Source organism: Zosterops lateralis, assembly GCF_965231275.1.
Source record: "Zosterops lateralis genome assembly, chromosome: 1".
In the NCBI taxonomy this organism is placed as follows: domain Eukaryota; kingdom Metazoa; phylum Chordata; class Aves; order Passeriformes; family Zosteropidae; genus Zosterops; species Zosterops lateralis.
In genome coordinates this window covers 89,338,246-89,350,974 of record NC_139762.1, presented here as the reverse complement: position 1 = coordinate 89,350,974, position 12,729 = coordinate 89,338,246, and positions in this window count along the sequence as shown.

The window sequence follows — 12,729 nt, the reverse complement described above, 5'->3', positions numbered from 1 at the left end:
GTGCTTGTAAATTAATCTTTTCTATATTTTTGAATTATGGTATTTTTATTCCTTCTAGGAGTAAGATTGTGTGAATAGCAGGTTTCAATAAGGCAACTGCGGAACAGGCAATCATCCATTCATCCAGTCAGAAAGCCTGCTTTAAAACTGTCTCACAGTAATGCAGCAGTCCCAGCAGCAGAAACCTGACATTCAGCCAGAGCACCTCTCAGCAAATTGATGCAAAAATTTCTCCTCAATTAAAAATTAGTGAAGAAAACATTTAATGGCATGAATTGCAGAACAGATCTTCTTAACTCTAAATCATGGTTTTGAGACAAAAGTTCAAGCTTCCGACTTGATTAAATCCAAAAACATTTCTAAGGTTTTGTTTGGGCTTTTTTTTTTTTTTTGGGGGGGGGTGGGGGGGAAAGATTAATTAAATAGGAAAATGAATTTATTTTTGAGTATTAAACTTCAGGCTAGAAATCTTCTGAATTGACAAAATGCATTTACCCTCCAGTATATTTCAGCTAAATACACTTTAGTATTAGAAAAAGGAAGGATAGATCACTTAGATTTGGCCATCAGGTAGAATAGACTGTCTTTCTGGGTCCTACCTGGTTCTAAAACTGGTTTTCTTTTTCTATAAATACAAAAAATGTTGTGGGTTTGTTTTGTTTTGTTTTGTTTTGTTTGTTTGTTTGTTTTTATATGATTCCTTAACAAATAGCAATTACTGAGACAAAACAATTGAAAGGATGTTTTTCTTCATTGATGTAGATATGGTTCTGAAATGTCCCAAAAGCTTATTCATGCCTTTGATCCCTTGGATGGATATCTGTTTCCCTTAAGGTTTTCAAGTTAGCAGTTTGAAAGACTCTGGACAGAAGATGCTACTTTTTCTTTTCCTTATTGGGTTTTTCAGCAAAAAATATATTGTATTAGATATTATTTATATACATATACATAGACACACACATTAATATATGTATGTATATAGATATATGTATGTCTTAGAAAAGGTTAGAAGAGGCCTCTGAAGATCATCTAGGAAGGTTAACTTCAGAGTTAAACCATGTTGCTCACAGTCTTTTCAAAAGAGATTAAGTAAAATCTCTTTCCACTGCCTAATTACCTTCATTGTGAAATTTTTATTCCTCATATTATGTAGTCAGTATTTTCCTTGGTTCAGCTTGAGACAGTTGCCTCAGTTTTGCTCTGCATGCATGAGAAGAGTCTGGCTCTGTCTTTCAAGTAACTGCCACTTTAGATAGAATAGTTTTATGGAAGTTGTTTAAAGTAACAGATTTATGGAGAAATTAATATGTTTTCATTTTTTTACAGATCTTTTGCCAATCACGACATTTTTAAGCAATTGTCTGTTTCCCTTATTATGAAGACAGAAAACTTGACATCTGACAAAATTCTAAATTCTTCAGATATTTGGAGGTACTGGAAGCATCACAGAATCACAAGAAAGGTTCCACCAAGAAAAATAGCAGATGCTGGCTCTTCTCTATGCAGGTTTCTTGGCTTTCCCACTCTTAGTAGCTATTTGACTTGCCATACATATTTAGATATAGTATTTTCATAAGTTGCTTCTGTTAATATTAAAACACAGTAGAAAAGTAAGGAATAGGATTCAACCTTGGAAAAAAAAATCATTACAGGATCAAAAAAAACCAATTAGCCATAGAACAAATGTGTGCAACATAAACCTGCATGACTTTCAAATATATATATCCAATTATAGGTCTAAAAAAGAGAAAGCAAGCACTGAAAAACAGCTTTCAAGGGCAGGGGGACAGAGAAACAGAAAGCAATCTGTTTCTCTAAGAAGAGAAAGAGAAAGCAATCATCTTTTCTAATTTTCAAACAGTTTCATTTTTTTTTTTCTTAAAATAACTGAATTCTGAAAAGTTCTAGTCAGACATTATTTTTTGTCAGCTAGAGGGCCTGCTTCTCCACAACTGTGATTCTTTTTCTACTAACATCAAAGTGTCTTCATTTTTACCAAAACACATGATCTACAGTGTTACATTCCGCCCTCATAATTTCCTGTATTTTTAAAAAATATTTTTAAATTATACCAAGGTCAGAAAAAATAATCCTCATCTTTCTTCCAATTATTTGTATACAAAAGTTCTTTTTTAGCAAGGTTTTTCAGACACAATTGGGAAGTTTAAAGAAAGGACATGTGAGACTTTAGAGATAATGTGCTGTTTTACGCTTGGATTATGCTCATGCAGTCCGGACCTGCACATATGTTTAACTTATGTCCTGTAAAGTGTTCGTGGTAAAAAAAATAAAAATCCATACATATTTGTTTTATTATAACTAATGGCAAAAGTCAAGATATGTCATCATTGATTCCAAATGTAGTGGCTACTGCCTAAAGTACAAATCCAGCATCACCTATGAAATCTGCTTTATAAAAGGCAGGTGAGACATTACATCAATATAACTGCATTTTCATTCTTTTTTATAAAGATATGGAAAACTGTTCTTCAGATATCCTGCCAGTACAACAAACTACTTTTGATCAGATTACCTTTGATAGTAAGTTTTTTTCATCATCTCTCACCACTTAATATTTAGACTATTTAGTTTAGAATTAGAACTAGGCACTAAAGGCAAATAATTCTGGTTCTGTGTCTGACGAGAAAAAAAAAAAAAAAAAAAAAAAAGAAAAGAAAAAAGAAGGGCTTCAAATGGACAGAGGAAGTTTTAGAGAAGCTGGAGATGTTCTTGAAGAAGATTGTCAGCAGAAAAAATGAATGGATTTTTGAGATACAAATGCACAAACTTCATAAGGAACAAAATGTAAAACATCTCAAAGACGAAAAGGCGGTAGTGATCTCATTTTCATCTAAGCATAGACTTAGTACACTGAAAAATACTCTGGTAAAAGAACTAAAATAGAATTCCATTGGGCAATGTGTGTCATGCAATAATCAGAGCCTAGGAGTATTGTTGCAATGCTAAATGCTGAAGTTAATGAGCATCTGACTGCTCATTGCAAAGCATCCCACCTGAGCCTCTCAAACATAAGCTCTCCAAATAATGTTTCTATTATGTTAATAGACGTGATTGCTTCTTTAAAAGAACCAGAAATTGTTCTTTGTTTGGCTAAAAAGGTACAAACTGTTATCTACACAACAATATTCAATCTGAGGCACCTTCAGGCATCAGCACTGCAGAAGCTCTCCTTGTGACTTGAGGCATCGGATGGCTCAGCTGGTTTCACCTGCCCTGGCTCACTGCCTGAGGCTCTCAGAGCTTCTTGCAATTTTTCCCTCATGGAATTTGGATGAAGCACTGGCTACTTCCATGCCCAATGTGTCTATGTGCACTGAAGATTTGATCCCACCACTGCACTAATCTCTCAGGATACCACCGTTGCATGTGACCATTGTTTCTCATTAGAAATGCCCAGCATCTATTTCTGGGAAGTGGTGGCACTAAATGCAAGTGGTATTTAACTTTGTATTTCACGCTGTACCACCTGGTACATCTGGACACCCCAAATCTTTGGCATAAATTTTCCCCCAGTACAAGCAAGCTGATTTTCATTCTCTACTGAAGAGATTACTGTGAAACCTTATGTCTCAGCAGTGCTGCATTGTATTTTGAGAGTTAAATATGTCTATGCAGCCTTTTTGGTATGTTTCTAATTATGACATCAATCTTTATAAACTCATTAGATCAGAGATAAAGCCTATATCTTTGATATTTTACAATATTCTGAATTTTTTTGTAAGAACCTGCAAGAAAAATTCCATCTATATTTGATAGATAGGATAGAGACATAGAACATGGTCTTCTTCTTTTTTCATGCAAATGTAAAAGACTGGGAACTTAATTTGTTGTTGTTGTTGTTGTAAAATACTCAGGCTTTCATACTTGCACAGAAAAACGTCACTCTGATTTCCCACACTTGACATCACATATTTATGCAAGTTCTGTAGTTCTGTGGCATCTGTTGAACTTCAGCCATCTGGGCTCATGTTCTAGCCTTAGGCATCCATAACCTAGCAATATTTAACACATCTCCTTCCATATAGAATTCATTTGGCATCTTCTGAATTGCTGTTTTGAACAAAGGTCTAGTAGAACCAATAATCTAGTAGAGTTTTATTACATCTTTCCTCAAAACAGCAACTCAGAAGATGACAAATAGAGGAAATTCTACTAAAGTTTTTTCTTCCAGATCATTTCTGTATAAACTCTGTTTCGAATACTGACATATTCCTCTTTTCAGCTAGCTTGCTAGTACACAGATAAAATGGTGTGCACTCTCTCTGAAAAACCTAAATCAACACATAGATATGAAGCTACTTCTGACCTGTTCTGAAATCATTGTCATAGTGGTTAAATCAAGGCAATAAAGTGCTACACTGTCAAATGGATTGACGCTAAATGTTGTGAGGTTTGATGAATCTAGGAGAGAGTGGGTCATTATATCATTTCATGGCATTGTGCACATCAAATGGCCACAAAGAAGCAACACAAGAGTTTAGAGTGCCTTAAATCTAAATATCCTATGGTGATAACCAATGCCTATCTTTAGGACAGATTTTTGATCTAATATTTCATTAGGCTGCATGGTATTTTCTTACCACAGCAGATGAGTGTGTCATATCACATATGCAGTTCATAACTTTTCTGACAAATGTTATATGGAAGAGTGAACCTTATACCAAGCTTTTCAGCATTTTTAAGTATATCACTGCAAGGGCTTCAACTATTTTATGATAATTTATACATGTTAGGCTTTAAATTTAAAATTGTGTTAATGCAATAATTGTCCTTGTTTTTCAGTCTTCTGATGAAGTGCCTAAAGAAGAACAAGAATTCAAAGTGGTCTTTTGTATAACTCTTGTCATATGAGAATAGAAAAAATCTCAGCAGTTCTGTGATAATTCAGATCCCCACCCTTTGAGTTCTTGTTTTCTCATACCGTCACCAAGTAATCTATGGTTCTTTTGAATCTGTATCTTCCACAGCAGGATCTTCATTTCTGTGTAGCCAATATGCAAATAAGCACTTTCTTGACCTTATTCTTCTCTCAATAGCTCTTGTTTTTCTTCTTCTTCTTCTTTTTTCCAAAAGTGCTTCTCTGGAAAATAAACATAATGATCCTCATAGAATGAGTATGATTACTGATAAAAAATTCTTTAGCAATAGGAACCTTTTGTCATTTTTTAGTTTTCCTTCACAGAACATAAACATCTTTGAGCTGACAGAACTGTCAGAAAGAGTCTACCATATTTAAATTATAACCATTACCTGTAGTTCCCAGTAAAACTGCTCATAATAAACATCATTTTCTCAGGATGACATTTAAGGGAGGGAGGGAATCTTGAGTCCATGGAGTATTCAGGACAAGACAGATATGTTCTTAATGTCAGTCATCACTGGTATAGTTAACATAGAACCAAAGAAGGTACCATTTGCACGATTATGATCAAAGACTTTTTTCTTCTTTCCTAGGGAATTAGCTGACAGCAGTCTAGGATGGGTATGTGGGTCCTGCTTGTAGCAACCCCAAGTTACTGTAATTAGAATACAGTTTCCAGCCAGGACATTAAATATAACAGAATTGTATGAAATACACAGAATCACAGGATGTCTTAGGTTGGAAGGGAACCTAATGATCATTTAGTTCCAACCCTCCTTCCATGGGCAGTGACACCTTACAACTAGACCAGGTTGCTCAGAGCCCATCCAGCCTGGCCTTGAACACTTCCAGGGATGAGACACCCACAACTTCTCTGGGCAACCTGCTCCAGTGCCTCACCACCCTCACATTAAAGAATTGCTTTCTTACATCTAATATGAACCTCTTCTCTTTCAGTTTGAAACCACTTCCTCTTGTCCTGTCTTGTAAATGCTCTTGTAAATAGTCTCTGTCCATGTTTCTTGTAGGCTCCCTTCAGGGACTGAAAGGCTACAATTAGATCATCCTGAACCTTCAAGAGTATTCATGAAATTAATTTAATGAATTATTTAGAACAGGTTCTTTGTTTGTTTGAAACAGTGTTCTCTGCTCTTCTAACTCTTCAAGGAAGATATGCCTGTTTCTTTGTAGAGACATTTGGACATGTCCTTTCAGCCTAGTCTAACTGATGCTTATATATGCTTCTCATTACCTCCAGCAAACTTTCCAAGCGTAGTAATGTCATCTAGGCAATTCTGGAGTCCAGCCTGCCTCTTGAGAATCAAAAGTACCCTTTGCAAAATACATATATACAGCATTTTTTACAGTTATTGGGTTACTTATTCTATAAGGTCTTCATTCTCACACAAAACCCTGCAGAAATCCATGATCTTTAGAGAGAAATAAATGCAGGTATGCTGTCCTACAGGACAGGTATAGCAAATAAAGAGACACTATCACACATTACCCCAATTGTCTGATTTGGTGTGCATGTGGGATTTTGGGAGATTGCTTTGGGGCTTTTTTCATCAGTGTAACAAAATCATTAACAGTGCATGACTACAACTGTTCATGTTCAAAACACAACACATTCTCCTGGCCACATGACATATTTTGGATTAGGATCCATTATACTGGCAGAAGATAATGTCTATCCTTTCCCCAAAGGTTGCATTTCTCTTGCAGGATCATAGCAATTTTCAGGTTTTGCGTAGATTTTCATCAACAGCAGAGTTGTCCTTGTATTTCAATTGTTTCTCAACCCTACCATGTTACAAATGTCAAATCATTGCCGATTTCCTCAGCCTCTCATCTAAACTCCAAACTTTTCTAAATCCAGTCAAGTTGCAACAGTGACAACAGGTCTGATTCAAGCAAAAAGTACTCCCTAATGCCTGGTGTTCCTGTAACCATGTCATATGCCATGTTCTATGCCCATTTTAGCAGCCCAGCTCGCATGGGAGAAGAATCACCTTCCTTGCAGCAGTTTGTGAGACCAGGTCTGTGTTCCCAAAGCCTAAAGCGTTCAGCTAAGGCCACTCCTTTAGACAAAGGAGAGGGGGAAAATGAACATCAATGAAGCAATATTTAACACCTGCAAAGAGTGAGCGCAGAATACACGCTGTTTTCTGCTCGAAGACCATGTAAAAGCAGCAACACTCATTCCTCACAGACCTCTGTTGCAAATGTTGTTTTCCAACACTGACCCAGGTGCTACAGCAGATTGTAGGCACAGGTTAGAGGTGCACAAGCAATACTGACGTGGGAGGCAGAGGGCTTTCTGCTCTATTACCAGGTGTCCCTGTCCCAAGGCAGGGATCAGCCAAGCCCGGCCCGGCCCGGGCCTGCCCCGCTCCCGCTCCCGCTCCCGCTCCCGCCCGGCAGCGCAACCGCGCGGCGCCCTCTACTGGCCCGCGCCGAGACTGCAGCGCCGCCCGGGCCCCGCCGGCCTTCCGGCCATGCTTGTCCTGCTTTTGGTTATTCCCGGTTAGCCCGATTTTCTTGGGCATCAGAAAACACATTCTTTTGCCAGGATTGGCGTTGCTGGCCATGCTTCTTTTGATGAAGCCCAGGGTATGGTTTTGGGCCTTAAGCTTCATGTTGAGCTGCTCCTGTACTGGCGCCCCCCAAGTCCTTCACCCAGGGCTGCTGTCAACCTGTTCTCTGCACAGCTTCTGTTTGTGCTTGGGATTGCCCCACCCAGGTGCAGGACCTTGCACTTGGCCTTCTTGAACTTCACGAGGTTCACCAGATCCATCTCTCAAGCCCGTCCCCATCCCTCTGGTGGCCCCCCTTCCCTCAGCGTGTCAATGCACCGCACAGCCGGGTGCTGTCAGCAAACTTGCTGAGATGCCTTCAATCCCACTGCCAACAAAAATGTAAACCAGCACTGCTCTCAATACCAGTCCCTGAGGACACTGCTTGTCCCTGGACTTGCCGTGGACATTGAGCCATTGACTGCAACTCTTTGAGTACAATAATCCAGACAATTCTTTATTCGCTGAGTGGCCTATCCATCAAATCCGTGTTTGTCCAGTTTAGAAACAAGAATGTCATCCAAGACAGTGCCGAGTGCTTTGCACAAGTCCAGGTAGATCATGTTGGTTGCTCTTCCCTTTCCCACCAGTGTTGTAATTCCATCATAAGGCCCAGTCTTGAGACTTTGGTTCTGCAAGAATGATTTCACAAACCATATTATTTTGATTTAAAATCTGTAAAGGCATAATAGGCCTTAATTTTTTAAAATATCTTAATTATTCTTTTTTTCCACAAGAATGAATTTAAAAATGAGAAAAGACATGCATTGAACAAGCTTTATAATTAGAATTTCAAATGCAAATTTGTTAACAAAATGTAAATAAAACACACACAAAAGTCCCAGCTTGTATCATACATGACTCCTTTGTAGATGGTGAAACATATCTCATCTACCATTTCTCCTGTATGATCTCCTTTCAAAAACTCAGGCTTCCAGCACTCACAGAATCATCCTTGCTGTCATAAAGCATTGATGGTTTCCTTTTATTGTGTGATATGGTGTCTAGAACTAGAACTAAATCAGGATGTAATATTTTAAGAAGTGAGATCATTAGATTTACACTGTGGTTTCATGTGTTTTCTCTTCTGTTTCTAATAATCCCTCACATTTTTGGCATTTATTTGTCAGATGAACTGAACATTAAACTGATGGTTTCAAAGTAGTAACACTTTAAAGCAATAATTCTGAAGCTTTTCTTTGATGTTAATAATTTCAGGTCACTCACTCTGTGTGTAAAGCTAGGCTTAGGTTGCCTCATATAATTTACTGATCATTTATCAGTTTTTCTCTTATAATTTTACCACTGTCATTCAGTATCACAAGGCCTTGTGCCACTTTGTCACCTTTGTGATTCCTTTTTCTAGACCTACAGTTGCCTAGATCACTCTTTGAATCCCTTTCAATTTTTTTTTTTTTTTTTGTCAATTTCCATTTCTCTGACACTAACTGGGGCTGGTAGATTTTGTGTGAGCTTCTTTTCATCTAATGATAAGGTTTTAGGGATCCAATTGCTCAAAAATGAATGCTGTGTTCATCTTCTGCTGGCAGGTGCTCAAAAAAAATTCTTCATGGCCAATGATGCTTCTCTCGAATCGGGGATAGCACTTGCTGACACTAGCAAATTTTTCAAATGCAAGAATATGCTCTGGTTTGTGATATTTACCACAAAACAAAGTTGGATGGGTATCTGGGTCTCTGTTGCAAGGGCACACTCTGTGACTAGAGATCAGGCACTGCCTGTGCTGGACATGGATTCTTCCAAACAGTTCTAGTTTGCTCCAAAAGACCCACTACAAGGCACAGCTGAGCCTCACAGCCAGACTGGGAAAGTGTATTTAAGAAAGGACAAAAGATCCTGTATAGGCAGGGGGGAACATAGACACAAAAAGAGTTAGAAGCAGCAGCAGGAAAACACAGAACAAAGAAGGAGGAAGAGGAGGAGGAGATGCCCAGTGGCAGCAGCCTATTCACTGCAGATTGTGAAGACCCTGCCCTGGATATTCTTGCCAGGAGCCATGGCTTGTGGACAGCACGTTCTGGAGGCAAGGAAAACCATAAAGAAGAAAGAGCAAAATCAAAATCAGGTGCTAACTACAACCTCTATTCCCTTTGTGCAGCTTGGAGCAGGTCTGTGCAGGGTAAGGGAATCTGGACTGTAGGTGTGAAGTTGGCTCTGAGAAAGATGATATTTTAATGTTTGTGTCTTTGATTTTGTTTGTATTTTGCTAACAAAAATATTAATTTTGTCAATACATGCACTTTCTCTAAGTCAAGTCTGTTTTGCCTGTGAGAGTAACTGAGAAACAATAGCCCTTCTTTATCCTGACATATGAGCTTTCTTTCTCATTCACATTCTGCTTTTTTTCCCCTGCTCCACCCCACTGAAGTGCAAGAGAGCAAATGGATGGGAGTTTTGCTGTTAGCCAAGGTTAGCCCACTACAATTTCTCTTAAATATGTGTTTTACCTGGCTTAGACAAAAAACCCTTTGTAAAATGCCTCTTTACTTAACAGACAGCTATTGCTTCAAAATAAACTGTAAATTTATTTAAGCAATCCTGTTTTCCTCATCTTTGGTAATTTTTGCCTTACTTTCACCCCTGTCCCCTCAAGCACCTCAAGACCGACTGACAGATACGAGGATCATGAGCAGTTTGGATCTCACTTAGCTCTGTGTAAGTAGGGAGCTTCCCTTGTCTAAAATTGATGCTCGTCATGAGTTTGAGACTTTTTGGAGTGTATTAACATGTATCTTCTGCACTATTTGGGATACAAGCACAGTATATTTTCATGGCACCTAATTAGAGAGGTGTGTAAACTAAGGATGTAGGACTAAGCCAGGTGCTTCATCCTGCTAGTCTCAAAGTGAATTGACTTTAGATGTTATATAATGCAAACTTTAAAGGGTGATGTTAGAAGTCTTTGTAGGAACAGGTAACAACAAAAGAACTGATGTTGTGTTTACAATATTCTCAGCCTTTAAGGACAGGGAGGGGGTTTTATTAATTATTTTCACTTTAGTTACATATAACTAAAAATAGTTGAACAATCTTATTTAAATGTTTACACAAAGTTTGAAAAGGGAATTAGGGTAAACACTAGATAACTGCTTTGTAAATAGTTTAATATAACTTTTAGAAAACACTTTCATTTTCATAATGTGATAACACTCCTATTAAATCAACTCATTTATAGGGTAACTGTCTTATGAAGTCATACTAAGGACATACCAAATTAATATAGACAGTGTACATTTTTTTACACAAAATTTTTCATTTAGTTCCCATTTGAAGTGGCAAAATTTGTCAGTCAGCATCATTTCATGCATTGGGAAAACTGTTCTTTCAACTGTAAATATATGTACAATATACTATGGGAATTAAATGCCTGCTTTTAAGACTGACTTCTTCCTCTGAACCAACTAGACATGTTTCTGAAGTGTGCATTTCATCAAATAAGAAAATCAACCAGCCTGAATAATATAAATAATAGTTCCTTAAATTTACCCATTTTTTTTTGTATTTCATTTTTCCTGCACTCACATTCTTTTCTGTTTCATTTCATGTACGTACTTCAACTTTTTGAACTCTTCAGGCACTGAAATATGAGAAGAGATTAAAATTATTTAAGATTCAGCCATTAACCATACAGTAATGTTTTGCAGGTTCTTGTCCTAGAAATTAAATGTTAGCTGTCTCTTGTCAGTTAGTCTTTGATGTTTTACACACAAACACAGAATAATAAAAAGGTATTGATTGACTTCTGTAGAGGTTAACCTTAAGATTTGTTACACTGAGCAGTGAGCACAGACTTAGTCAAGCCAAGGAAGGTGAATCAATCTCTTATTTTCATCAAAATACCAATACATTTCTAGATAGGCATAGAATTTACTTATAAACATATTTGGAGCTCAGTTTTGTAATTACTGAAAATCAAGATGTGAGAATATAACATCTTCTATTGAATTCTCATGCACTCTAGTGAATGACTTGACAATAATGAATTCTGTCTCAGAGCAATTGAGCATTTTTGTGTGATGATTGCCCAAAAATATAGCTTTATATCATTTGGAAGAGAAAAGGTGAAACTTATCACAATAATTTATAGTCTTTATATGCTCTTATGTTTTCTACTCAGATATGAGGTTAGTCAGAGACCGACAAACAAGGAACATCTACATTAAATGAAAACAGGCATAGACTTTTTTAAAAAAAATTATTTTTAAAAAATCATGTATCTGGGTAAGAAGTAAGTTGAGTAACATTCTGAAAGTCATTCTAAGTCTAATAATTGAAAAAAAACCCCACAAAAAAAAAAACAAAAACAAAAACAAAAACAAAAACAAAACAAAACAAAACAAAAAAAAAAAACAAACAAACAAACAAAAAAAATCACCAACCCCCTCCCTCCCCCCCCCAAACCCTGGGCTTCTCTGTATTCATTTTCATTCACCTCCTATTTGCTTCAATCAGTTCATTCAATTTATAAAGGCAATTTTCTGCAACAAAGCCAGTGGCATTGGAAGAAATGTAAATGTTCTGATCATCTATAGAAGTATTAAATTTCATTTTTATATATCTGAGAAAGTTTCAGCATTTTAGTAAAATTTAAAATCAGTATTACAGTTCCATATACCTCTGTTTTACCAAGCCTTTCTTCCCCAGGAGTTCTAATGGAGTCACAAGGAGTTATTAAAAATTCTGCCAGCACAAGTCTGTAGTGATTAGGCCCCTAGGTTAAGATCTTAGCTTAGAAACTCCCAACTCAGGGCAGAACTCCAAGCAATTCTCCCATCTTCTTGGTGAGCATGCCATAATCATGAAACAAATGGCTGCAACAGCAGCAGATACTGGCTAGTATAGGTATGTCTGCACCGAAAAAGAAATTGGGAATTGGCTAGGGAGGCAAGTGGAGAGTACATCCGCCACCTCCAGATACAAAGTTTGCACTTGAAAAATCTAGTGATCCATAAACTCTCTGAACATACCTCTCCTCTGGATTAGAGAATTTCTCCCTTGTCTCATTGTACTTGAGGTCTCTCCCAGTTACATAACACCATGTAGTGAGGAGGTGCCTTTCCATCTTCCCCACTCAAAGTATCAGCCTGTAAAATGATAAAATTTGAGTGAGTGGAACTTCCTCATAAGGACAGAATTGTCCTTTTGTACCTTCCTCTCACTTTTTATAACACCTTTAATGAAAGCGTGAGTCCTCCTTAAATGTGAACTTTGAACAGCACCAAGACTTGAATATTTCTAGATCTCTTGTAC